The sequence below is a fragment of the Sesamum indicum genome, linkage group LG6 (genome assembly GCF_026168435.1).
Source record: "Sesamum indicum cultivar Baizhima isolate 11 linkage group LG6, ASM2616843v1, whole genome shotgun sequence".
Lineage (NCBI taxonomy): Eukaryota > Viridiplantae > Streptophyta > Magnoliopsida > Lamiales > Pedaliaceae > Sesamum > Sesamum indicum.
The window spans coordinates 21,670,806-21,681,216 of NC_142662.1; positions in this window are offsets into that span (position 1 = coordinate 21,670,806).

Below are 10,411 nucleotides of genomic sequence, written 5' to 3' on the forward strand. Positions count from 1 at the left end.
AGTCCTCCGATGATGGGATTTCAAATTTTAACAAATCAAATCAGCTATTTGGCAAAATTACACTTCTGGCCCATAAGTTGGGGGTCGACAGATTTAGTTCCACACTCTCTGACATTTTCCATAAAAATACTTAACGGCATACCCAAATGACCTGCGGGTGCCCATTAGTGGGACTAATCGGGGTAACAGTCAGTCATGTGATAGTTAGGTGTGGCATTTGAAGGAAAAAAATGGCGCCATTTTTAACCCCTTTCACCTATTTCTCTTTGATTTTATTCTCATTCTCAACAAACATTTATGCATGGGCAAAGTCTGTAATTGCTAGATTACTTGTAAAGTACGTATTGTTCCAAGTTCGAAGCCAAGGTCTAGAAATTGGGGAAGCATGAGGATGTGGTTGATGAGTGATCCTGCTCGAAATCAGCGATCTGAAATGAGAGACCTCACGAGAGTTAACCAACTCCACCAAGATCAAGTGTTGGGCTCCTGAGAGTAAACAAAAAGAATGAGCTCGTCGGGCACGTCCTCGACAACAACCCTCCGACGCTCAAGTTAGGTTGATTGAGGTTAAAGTGTGCGATTAAAGGCGTAGATCGAATAGAATTAGCATTAATTACCTCGTAATTTGGCGTCTCGGGGTATTTATAGGGCTTAGCCGATTACTGTAGAAGGGGCCACGTGGCCTCATCTGGCTAGCTTACGTCCTCGATCGGACGACTGATGTTGCCTGGGTCTTCAAAGGGGATAATCGGGCCCGGGTCAAGCCGAACCCGACCCTGTCGATGGAAAGATGCGAATTCTGCAAAAAGGACTAAAATGCCCTTCATTAAGGGTATTATAGGTATTTTTGTTATATACCTATCATTACTCCCTCACTTATCCAAAGTGCAAGACATTGCTCTATGAAGAAGTAGAGCGGTCGTGAGCGTTTGATCAAACTGGAGACGAGTCCACGTGTCATCATATGGTTGCTTCTGTTAGAGGCGCGTTTGCCTGAGCGTATCGCCTATAAATAGGCCTTCATTTAAACAACATGACTTACCCCACTTGCAAGCTTCAGCGATCAATACCCAGAATATGACTTCAATTACAACCTGCAACTTTTTGAGCCATCCTGCTTTAAGGTACGATGTCTTCAAGCTTTAGTTCTAATTCTAAGTCTCTGGGTCTGGCTCGAGGTCACCTGCGACCTCGCCGAACTCGACTGAAGCCCCTGCACCTCTTTCATTGCATCTCCTAAGAGGAATAAAAAGTTCGTAATTCCCAAGAAATCCCAAAAAATCACGAAAGCCCTAGATGAGCAGGCTGGTCCTTCCACTATAGAGAAGTTCCAAGATAGGATGATTAGAAATCCCTGGGAAACTGTGGTTAGTGTAGTCAAAACTCCCATTCATAAGATTAGGGATCGCTACTTCATTCCCCATGATTACGAAATCCTGATTCCCAAATCTTTTGATCGCATGCATCGGCCTCCGTCAGGCTTCTGTGCATTTTCTATCAAGCACTTTGACGCCGGTCTGAGGTTCCCCTTGTCTTCTCCTTTAGCAGCCATTTTTCATAAGCTCGGGCTTTTGCCTATGCAGCTATCCCCTAATTCAATAAGCCATATCATTCTTTTCATAATAATAATAAAATTTTTGCGTTTAGAACCCAATTTTGACAATTTTTGGTCTCTATACTCCTTTACCACTTCCAAACGCTCAGAGGATAGGGGTTTTTTCTATCTTTCTGCTAAAACGGAGTGTAGGTATTTAGAACCCTTAAAATCAAACGTCGGCCCCTGGCGTGAAAAATACATTTTTGTTCGACCTCCTCCTAGAGTAGTGTGGCCCTTCCGCCTAGAATGGAGTAAATATAAACCTTCACCGAAAACCAGTGGAGGGGGGCTGGAAGATGACCAAATAAATAGCCTTAGGGCTTTTAAATATGATCCGAAGAAGCTTCTAACTGAGAAGGTACTGCGGCTCGCGCGTCTATCTCTAGCACCCCTCCACATCAAAGAGACCCTAGGTGATTCCTGATTCTGGTGTTGATTCATCATTATTCTGTGCTTGGATCGCTAACTCAAGTCTTTCCTGTTTTGCAGACGAGTTAGTAATGAATTCACGGCTAGCCCTACGGTTGAAGGCCATCTAGAATAACACGAGAGGGCCGCCGGTCGCTCCTAATGCTGACACATCTACGACCGCGACCATGTGCCCATCACCTCTTCGAGCTCAAGTTCCGACTGGTCCTCCGGAGGCCGAGCAAAGCCCGAGACCTAATGCCCCCATCCAGATCGATAGTGAGGGGACTCCCCTTCATGAATATAATTCTAAAGACCTGGATCTGCACCTCGATGATGATCTAAGCGAAGGTCAAAATATCAATCAGGGAAAAAGTTTGGGCGACCAAGGCGGAGAGGGAACAAGTTCGAAAAAGAGGAAGATGCAACATAAGCATAAGGGTAAGAGCCCTGCCGAGCCCTCTGACTCGTCCAAATCTTCTAAGTCTTCTCTGCACGAGGTGAACCGATGGGTTAAGTCGCAAAGCAGGATGGCTAAAGAAGCTGCTGAGAAGTCCGATCAGCAGGAGGAACGTGAGCGCTATCTGCGGTTGGAGAGGTTCTCAGCCTGTTGGGAGCAAACTCGAGAAGAGCTGAAGGGAGCTCACCATCCAACATCCGAGCTGAAGGGTGATCATTTGGTCCCATGCTGGAACATATCTGCTAACAGCTTGATCCTTTATACTGAGCTCGGGCAAGATTCTTGGGATCTATTTGATGCCTGTATCCTTCCTCGCGATCATGCTTCCTTGTTGGTGAATGCTCCTACCAGGATCGAGGAACACGGGGCCCACACTCTGATGCAGGTAATGACCTTGGGAATTTTCACTATAGCACCTCAAGACCTGACTTTTGATGCATCTGCCTTCTGTTCGTTCCTTTAGATAGCGACCTTCTTCAGAAGCTAATCTATGAAGTGTGCAAGCTACAATAGGAACCAGATTGCTGCCAGTGTCAAGGTAGGGGAACTCTTGGCCAAGTTAGCGGAGAGGGATAAAATGGACCGAACTCACATCAAGGAGATGCAAAGCCTGATCGAAGAAGTGCAGAAATTGAGAAGCCAGGTCGCAGCAGCTACTGAGGCTAAAGAGGTCCATTCTCCAAGGGGAAAAAAGAGGGGTTCGATGCTGGCAGAGAAGCCGGGCTTGTCGAAGGTCGCAAAGAAGACTTCCAGTCTGGTCATACACAAGGAATTGAAGAAGGCTAGGCTGGTCGCATTACTCTTGAGGAATATCACCAGGCTCTCGTTAGCTCCCGAGTTTCCATAGCTCGTGATTTCTTGAAGTCCGGCTAGTTCAAAACCACGGTTGAGATCAAAGCTGTCGACTTCTTCAACAAGGGCTACAGAGCTTGCGAGACCCAGCTCGAAACCCTAGGCGGCTTTGCAGATTCCTTCGACCGAAGTCGAATGGACATAACTTTAGATGGGAAGCTGCAGCCGTACCCTAAAGAGCCTGCTCCTGCAGATGATGAGTTCTCCGCTTTGCTTGACGAGATAGAACCCGACCCACAGTTAAGTGCTTATAGTTCTTGGGATATTTTTGTAAGATGGGGTCAACATCAAATATTTCTAACTCTTTTTATACTAACCCCCAGAACAGAAACAATTCTTGATGTAATCACATTTTTGTCAATACAACACTTTTGGGTTCGACTTTTAGATTCGCATATTTAAATATCTGCTTCATTTCTGTCATTACGAATATCTAATTTTCTTGAGCTTAATCTTAGTTAAGTTTCCCTAATGCATCTTTTTCAGATCACACTTTGTTGAATGCCTCTTTTTCAGTTGGCATGTATAGTGCATCTTTTTCAGGTCGCACTTTGTTGGATGCCTCTTTTTCAGTTGGCATGTAGAGTGCATCTTTTTCAGATCGCACTTTGTTAGATGCCTCTTTTTCAGTTGGCATGTAGAGTGCATCTTTTTCAGATCTCACTTTCTTGGATGCGTCTTTTTCTGACTGGATTCTCTCTTAAGCGACAGGTTATAGCATTTTCGAGCCTCCTTCTGGTTGCTGGTTACTACTCCTATTCCATTCTCCGTGGGGAACTTCATCTTCATGTGATACATGGAAATAACCGCCCTAAATAGGTTCAAGCTCGGTCTGCCAGAATCACGTTATATGCGAACGGGGTATCGACTACTAGAAATTTTACCATCAAGGTTTTTCGCTTTGGTTCTTCCCCCATGGATACCGATAGCTCGACCATGCTTAGCGTGCTACCTCACTTCCCCCGAATCCCACAAGGGGGGTCTTCACCGACTCGAGACAAGCGTTTTCCAATCCCATTTTATCGATCACACTCTTGAATATAATGTCCGATGAGCTCCCGCTATCAACAAGCACTTTATGAACCGTGAAATTTGATATATCCAGCTTTATGACCATCGGGTCGTTCCTTACACCATTGCCCACTGGTCTATCAGAACTGTCAAATGAGATAGCTTCTTCTTCTTCAACCTTCAACACAAACTCCCTATCCTGGCTCGATCCTAGGGTTCTGGAGCATCTTTTCCTGGTCCTTTGCGAGTCTCCTGCACTCGAACCCCCTGCAACGTATATATAACCCCTTTGATCCGGGCATTACTCGTATTCACTGGGCATTGTCTGTTTTAGGGCTAGGGTTGCGATCCTTACTTCTCGATCGGCTCCTCCTCACTTCATCTCTTCAAATCCTGCATTCGTCGGGAATTTGATCGCGGAAGTACCCCTGGCGTACCAATCTTTCTATCTCATCCTTCAATTGAAAGCACCACTCCGTGTTGTGACCCCTTTCACGATGGAACCTGCAATACTTGTTAGAAAACTTCTTAGAAGGCATATACCTGGTGTGTCTCGGTCATTTCAGTACATCGGCATTTTCCACCATCATCAAGGCCTTTTCTCGCATCATGGCCAGTGGAGTATAATTATGATAATTAAGTTGGTATTTAGGCTCCCTTGGTCTGTCAGTTCTTATCCTCGACCCACCGCCTTCGATGGGTTCCTGCGGCTTCTTACGCGCTGGCTCCCTATCTCTTCGTTTTGCATCTTTCATTGCATTCTTTTCCTCCTCGTTAATATATTTCTGGGCCAGGGCCATCAATTGCTCTACATCATGGGGGATCGCGTGCGAGCGCGGACGTGAACGAGCCTTCTTCAGTCCATGTATCAAGATACTGACCATCATATTAGTGCGCAAATCTTGAACTTCCAACGTTTCATTATTAAACCTTCCCATGAAACTCTTCAAGGTCTCTTCTTCTCTCTGACGTATGTTGAAGAGGTGAGTGACCGACCTCTTCTGCTTCCTCTTACTAGCAAAATGGAAGAAAAACTTCTGAATAAGTTGTTCGTATGACTCAATGCTACCCCGAGGTACGCTGGTGAACCATTCCCGTGCTTTCCCTGCAGGAGTAGTGGCGAACAGTTTTGCCATTATGGGACCCGGCTGTCCGTACAAGTTCATCACCATTTCGAATGCGGCGACATGCTCGTGAGGATTTTTCGTTCCGTTGTATCTCTGTAAATCGGGCACTCGGAATCCTGGTTCCACCACTTGAACCAATATGTCGTTATTAAACGGGAAATTTTTGTTATTGGCGACAATCCCTCCTTGCTTTTTTAACTTGTCAATTTGCTTGCCCAAAAGTTCTATCTGCTTTCCTACACTTTCCATCTCAGCTCGGGATATCACTGGTTCTCTTGCTCTGGTGCGAGCTTGGCTATTTGAACCTGCTTCCTAGATCTGTCTTTTGCTTCGGTACTCCCGTTCGCTCGGTTCCCTGGACTCTCTCCGGTGCTCCCTGTTCTCAAACAGTTGCCTCCTCGCCGTCTCTTTTTCTACTGGAGTCTCAGTCCTCCTCTCATACTCCACTATAGCATTCCTGCTTGCTTCTTCAATCATTCGCTGCAATTCATCCTTGGTCAAATGCACCATCAATCCTCATCCCTTCCTTGCTGTTTCCTCCTCTCCAGCATTTCTCCTCGAAGAACCTTCCATGTCACTCGCGATTCTCAGGCCTTCCCACAGACGGCGCCAACTGATCCTGCTCGAAATCGGCGATCTGAGATGGGTGACCTCACGACAATTAACCAACTCCACCAAGATCGATTGTTGGGCTCTTGAGAATAAACAAACAGAATAAGCTCATCGGGCACGTCCCCGACAACGACCCTCCGACGCTCAAGTTAGGTTGATCGAGGTTAAAGTGTGCGATTAAAGGCGTAGATCGAATAGAATTAGCATTAATTATCTCGTAATTTTGGGTCTCGGGGTATTTATAGGGTTTAGCCGGTTACTGTAGAAGGGGTCACGTGGCCTCATCCGGTTAGCTTACGTCCTCGATCGGACGGCTGATGTTACCTGGGTTATCAAAGGGGATAATCGGGCCCGAGTCAAGCCGAACCCGACCCTGTCGATGGAAAGATGCGAATCCTGCAAAAAGGACTAAAATGCCCTTCATTAAGGATATTATAGGTATTTTTGTTATATCCCTATCAATGAGAGTTGCTAGCATTTGGTTAGTAGTGTGAGAGTGTTTTGGATCTTTGTAATAATGTATGTGTAGTTTATGTAAGCATTATTATGCATATTTTTCCTTTATGGATTTGAAAGTAACAAACACTCAATATATAAATCTATGTATATTATATGGTAGAACCTTTATAAATTAATAAACTTTTTAAAATAATAAAATTATTATGTTCTCCGCTTTGCTTGACGAGATAGAACCCGACCCACAGTTAAGTGCTTATAGTTCTTGGGATATTTTTGTAAGATGGGGTCAACATCAAATATTTCTAACTCTTTTTATACTAACCCCCAGAACAGAAACAATTCTTGATGTAATCACATTTTTGTCAATACAACACTTTTGGGTTCGGCTTTTAGATTCGCATATTTAAATATCTGCTTCATTATGTCATTACGAATATCTCATTTTCTTGAGCTTAATCTTAGTTAAGTTTTCCTAATCACACTTTGTTGAATGCCTCTTTTTCAGTTGGCATGTATAGTGCATCTTTTTCAAGTCGCACTTTGTTGGATGCCTCTTTTTCAGTTGGCATGTAGAGTGCATCTTTTTCAGATTGCACTTTGTTAGATGCCTCTTTTTCAGTTGGCATGTAGAGTGCATCTCTTTCAGATTGCACTTTCTTGGATGCGTCTTTTTCTGACTGGATTCTCTCTTAAGCGACAGGTTATAGCATTTTCGAGCCTCCTTCTGGTTGCTGGTTACTACTCCTATTCCATTCTCCGTGGGGAACTTCATCTTCATGTGATACGTGGAAATAACCGCCCTAAACAGGTTCAAACCCGGTCTGCCCAGAATCACGTTATATGCGAACGGGGTATCGACTACTAGAAATTTTACCATCAAGGTTTTTCGCTTTGGTTCTTCCCCCATGGATAGCGATAGCTCGATCATGCTTAGCGTGCTACCTCGCTTCCCCCGAATCCCACAAGGGGGGTCTTCACCGACTCGAGACAAGCGTTTTCCAATACCATTTTATACATCACACTCTTGAATATAATGTCCGCTGAGCTCCCGCTATCAACAAGCACTTTATGAACCGTGAAATTTGATATATCCAGCTTTATGACCATCGGGTCGTTCCTTACACCATTGCCCACTGGCCTATCAGAACTGTCAAATGAGATAGCTTCTTCTTCTTCAACCTTCAACACAAACTCCCTATCCTGGCTCGATCCTAGGGTTCTGGAGCATCTTTTCCTGGTCCTTTGCGAGTCTCCTGCACTCGAACCCCCTGCAACGCATATAACCCCTTTGATCGGGGCATTACTCCTATTCACTGGGCATTGTCTGTTTTAGGGCTAGGGTTGCGATCCCTACTTCTCGATCGGCTCCTCCTCACTTCATCTCTTCGAATCCTGCATTCGCCGGGAATTTGATCGCGGAAGTACCCCTGGCGTACCAATCTTTCTATCTCATCCTTCAATTGAAAGCACCACTCCGTGTTGTGACCGCTTTCACGATGGAACCTGCAATACTTGTTAGAAAACTTCTTAGAAGGCATATACCTGGTGTGTCTCGGTCATTTCAGTACATCGGCATTTTCCACCATCATCAAGGCCTTTTCTCGCATCATGGCCAGTGGAGTATAATTATGATAATTAAGTTGGTATTTAGGCTCCCTTGGTCTGTCAGTTCTCATCCTCGACCCACCGCCTTCGATGGGTTCCTGCGGCTTCTTACGCGCTGACTCCCTATCTCTTCGTTCTGCATCCTTCATTGCATTCATTTCCTCCTCGTCAATATATTTCTGGGCCAGGGCCATCAATTGCTCTACATCATGGGGGATCGCGTGCGAGCGCGGACGTGAACGAGCCTTCTTCAGTCATGTATCAAGATACTGACCATCATATTAGTGCGCAAATCTTGAACTTCCAACGTTTCATTATTAAACCTTCCCATGAAACTCTTCAAGGTCTCTTCTTCTCTCTGACGTATGTTGAAGAGGTGAGTGGCCGACCTCTTCTGCTTCCTCTTACTAGCAAAGTGGAAGAAAAACATCTGAATAAGTTGTTCGTATGACTCAATGCTACCCCGAGGTACGCTGGTGAGCCATTCCCGTGCTTTCCCTGCAAGAGTAGTGGCGAACAGTTTTGCCATTATGGGACCCGGCTGTCCGTACAAGTTCATCACCATTTCGAATGCGGCGACATGCTCGTGAGGATCTTTCGTTCCATTGTATCTCTGTAAGTCGGGCACTCTGAATCCTGGTTCCACCACTTGAACCAATATGTCGTTACTAAACGGGAAATTTTTGTTATGGGCGACAATCTCTCCTTGCTTTTTTAACTTGTCAATTTGCTTGCCCAAAAGTTCTATCTGCTTTCCTACACTTTCCACCTCAGCTCGGGATATCACTGGTTCTCTTGCTTTGGTGCGAGCTTGGCTATTTGAACCTGCTTTTGAGATCTGTCTTTTGCTTCGGTACTTCCGTTCGCTCGGTTCCCTGGACTCTCTCCGGTGCTCCCTGTTCTCAAACAGTTGCCTCCTCGCCGTCTCTTTTTCTACTGGAGTCTCAATCCTCCTCTCATACTCCACTATAGCATTCCTGCTTGCTTGTTCAATCATTCGCTGCAATTCATCCTTGGTCAAATGCACCATCAATCCTCATCCCTTCCTTGCTGTTTCCTCCTCTCCAGCATTTCTCCTCGAAGAACCTTCCATGTCACTCGCGATTCTCAGGCCTTCCCACAGACGGCGCCAACTGATCCTGCTCGAAATCGGCGATCTGAGATGAGCGACCTCACGACAGTTAACCAACTCCACCAAGACCAATTGTTGGGCTCTTGAGAATAAACAAACAGAATAAGCTCGTCGGGCACGTCCCCGACAATGACCCTCCGACACTCAAGTTAGGTTGATCGAGGTTAAAGTGTGCGATTAAAGGCGTAGATCGAATAGAATTAGCATTAATTACCTCGTAATTTTGGGTCTCAGGGTATTTATAGGGTTTAGCCGGTTACTGTAGAAGGGGCCACGTGGCCTCATCCGGTTAGCTTACGTCCTCGATCGGACGGCTGATGTTACCTGGGTCATCAAAGGGGATAATCGGGCCCGAGTCAAGCCGAACCCGACCCTGTCGATGGAAAGATGCGAATCCTGCAAAAAGGACTAAAATGCCCTTCATTAAGGATATTATAGGTATTTTTGTTATATCCCTATCAATGAGAGTTGCTTGCATTTGGTTAGTAGTGTGAGAGTGTTTTGGATCTTTGTAATAATGTATGTGTAGTTTATGTAAGCATTATTATGCATATTTTTCCTTTATGGATTTGAAAGTAACAAACACTCAATATATAAATCTATGTATATTATATGGTAGAACCTTTATAAATTAATATTTTATAAATTAATAAACTTTTTAAAATAATAAAATCTTTCGGTTTCGACTTGAACCTTTGTAACATTTTTTTTTCACATGCAAAGATTACAGGAAAAAATATTTTGATAGAAATATGATTTCTTTCTATGCAAATTTATGCGTAAGGGACTAAATTTCAATAAGGTAATTTTTAAAAGGGTAATTAGGAAAATTATATAACTTGGGACTAAACTTCAATTAAAATTTCAATAAGGTAACTTTTTAGAAGGATAATTTTCAAAGAATTATATATGTGATTTGGCCAGAAGTTTGTCGGAGGGGTTTAATCTGAAGTCAATTGAAAATATATGGATGGTTTTGAATTTGATCTGAAATATTAGGCTGAATGAAGTTTATCCACTTAGAAGGTGATTACTTTAATTTTTCGAGTTACTAAAAGTAATAATAAATTCATTAATGATACAAAATTTCATAATGATATATATATTTTTTAATTCTAACATATATAAACTATTTTATTGAGGCTGAT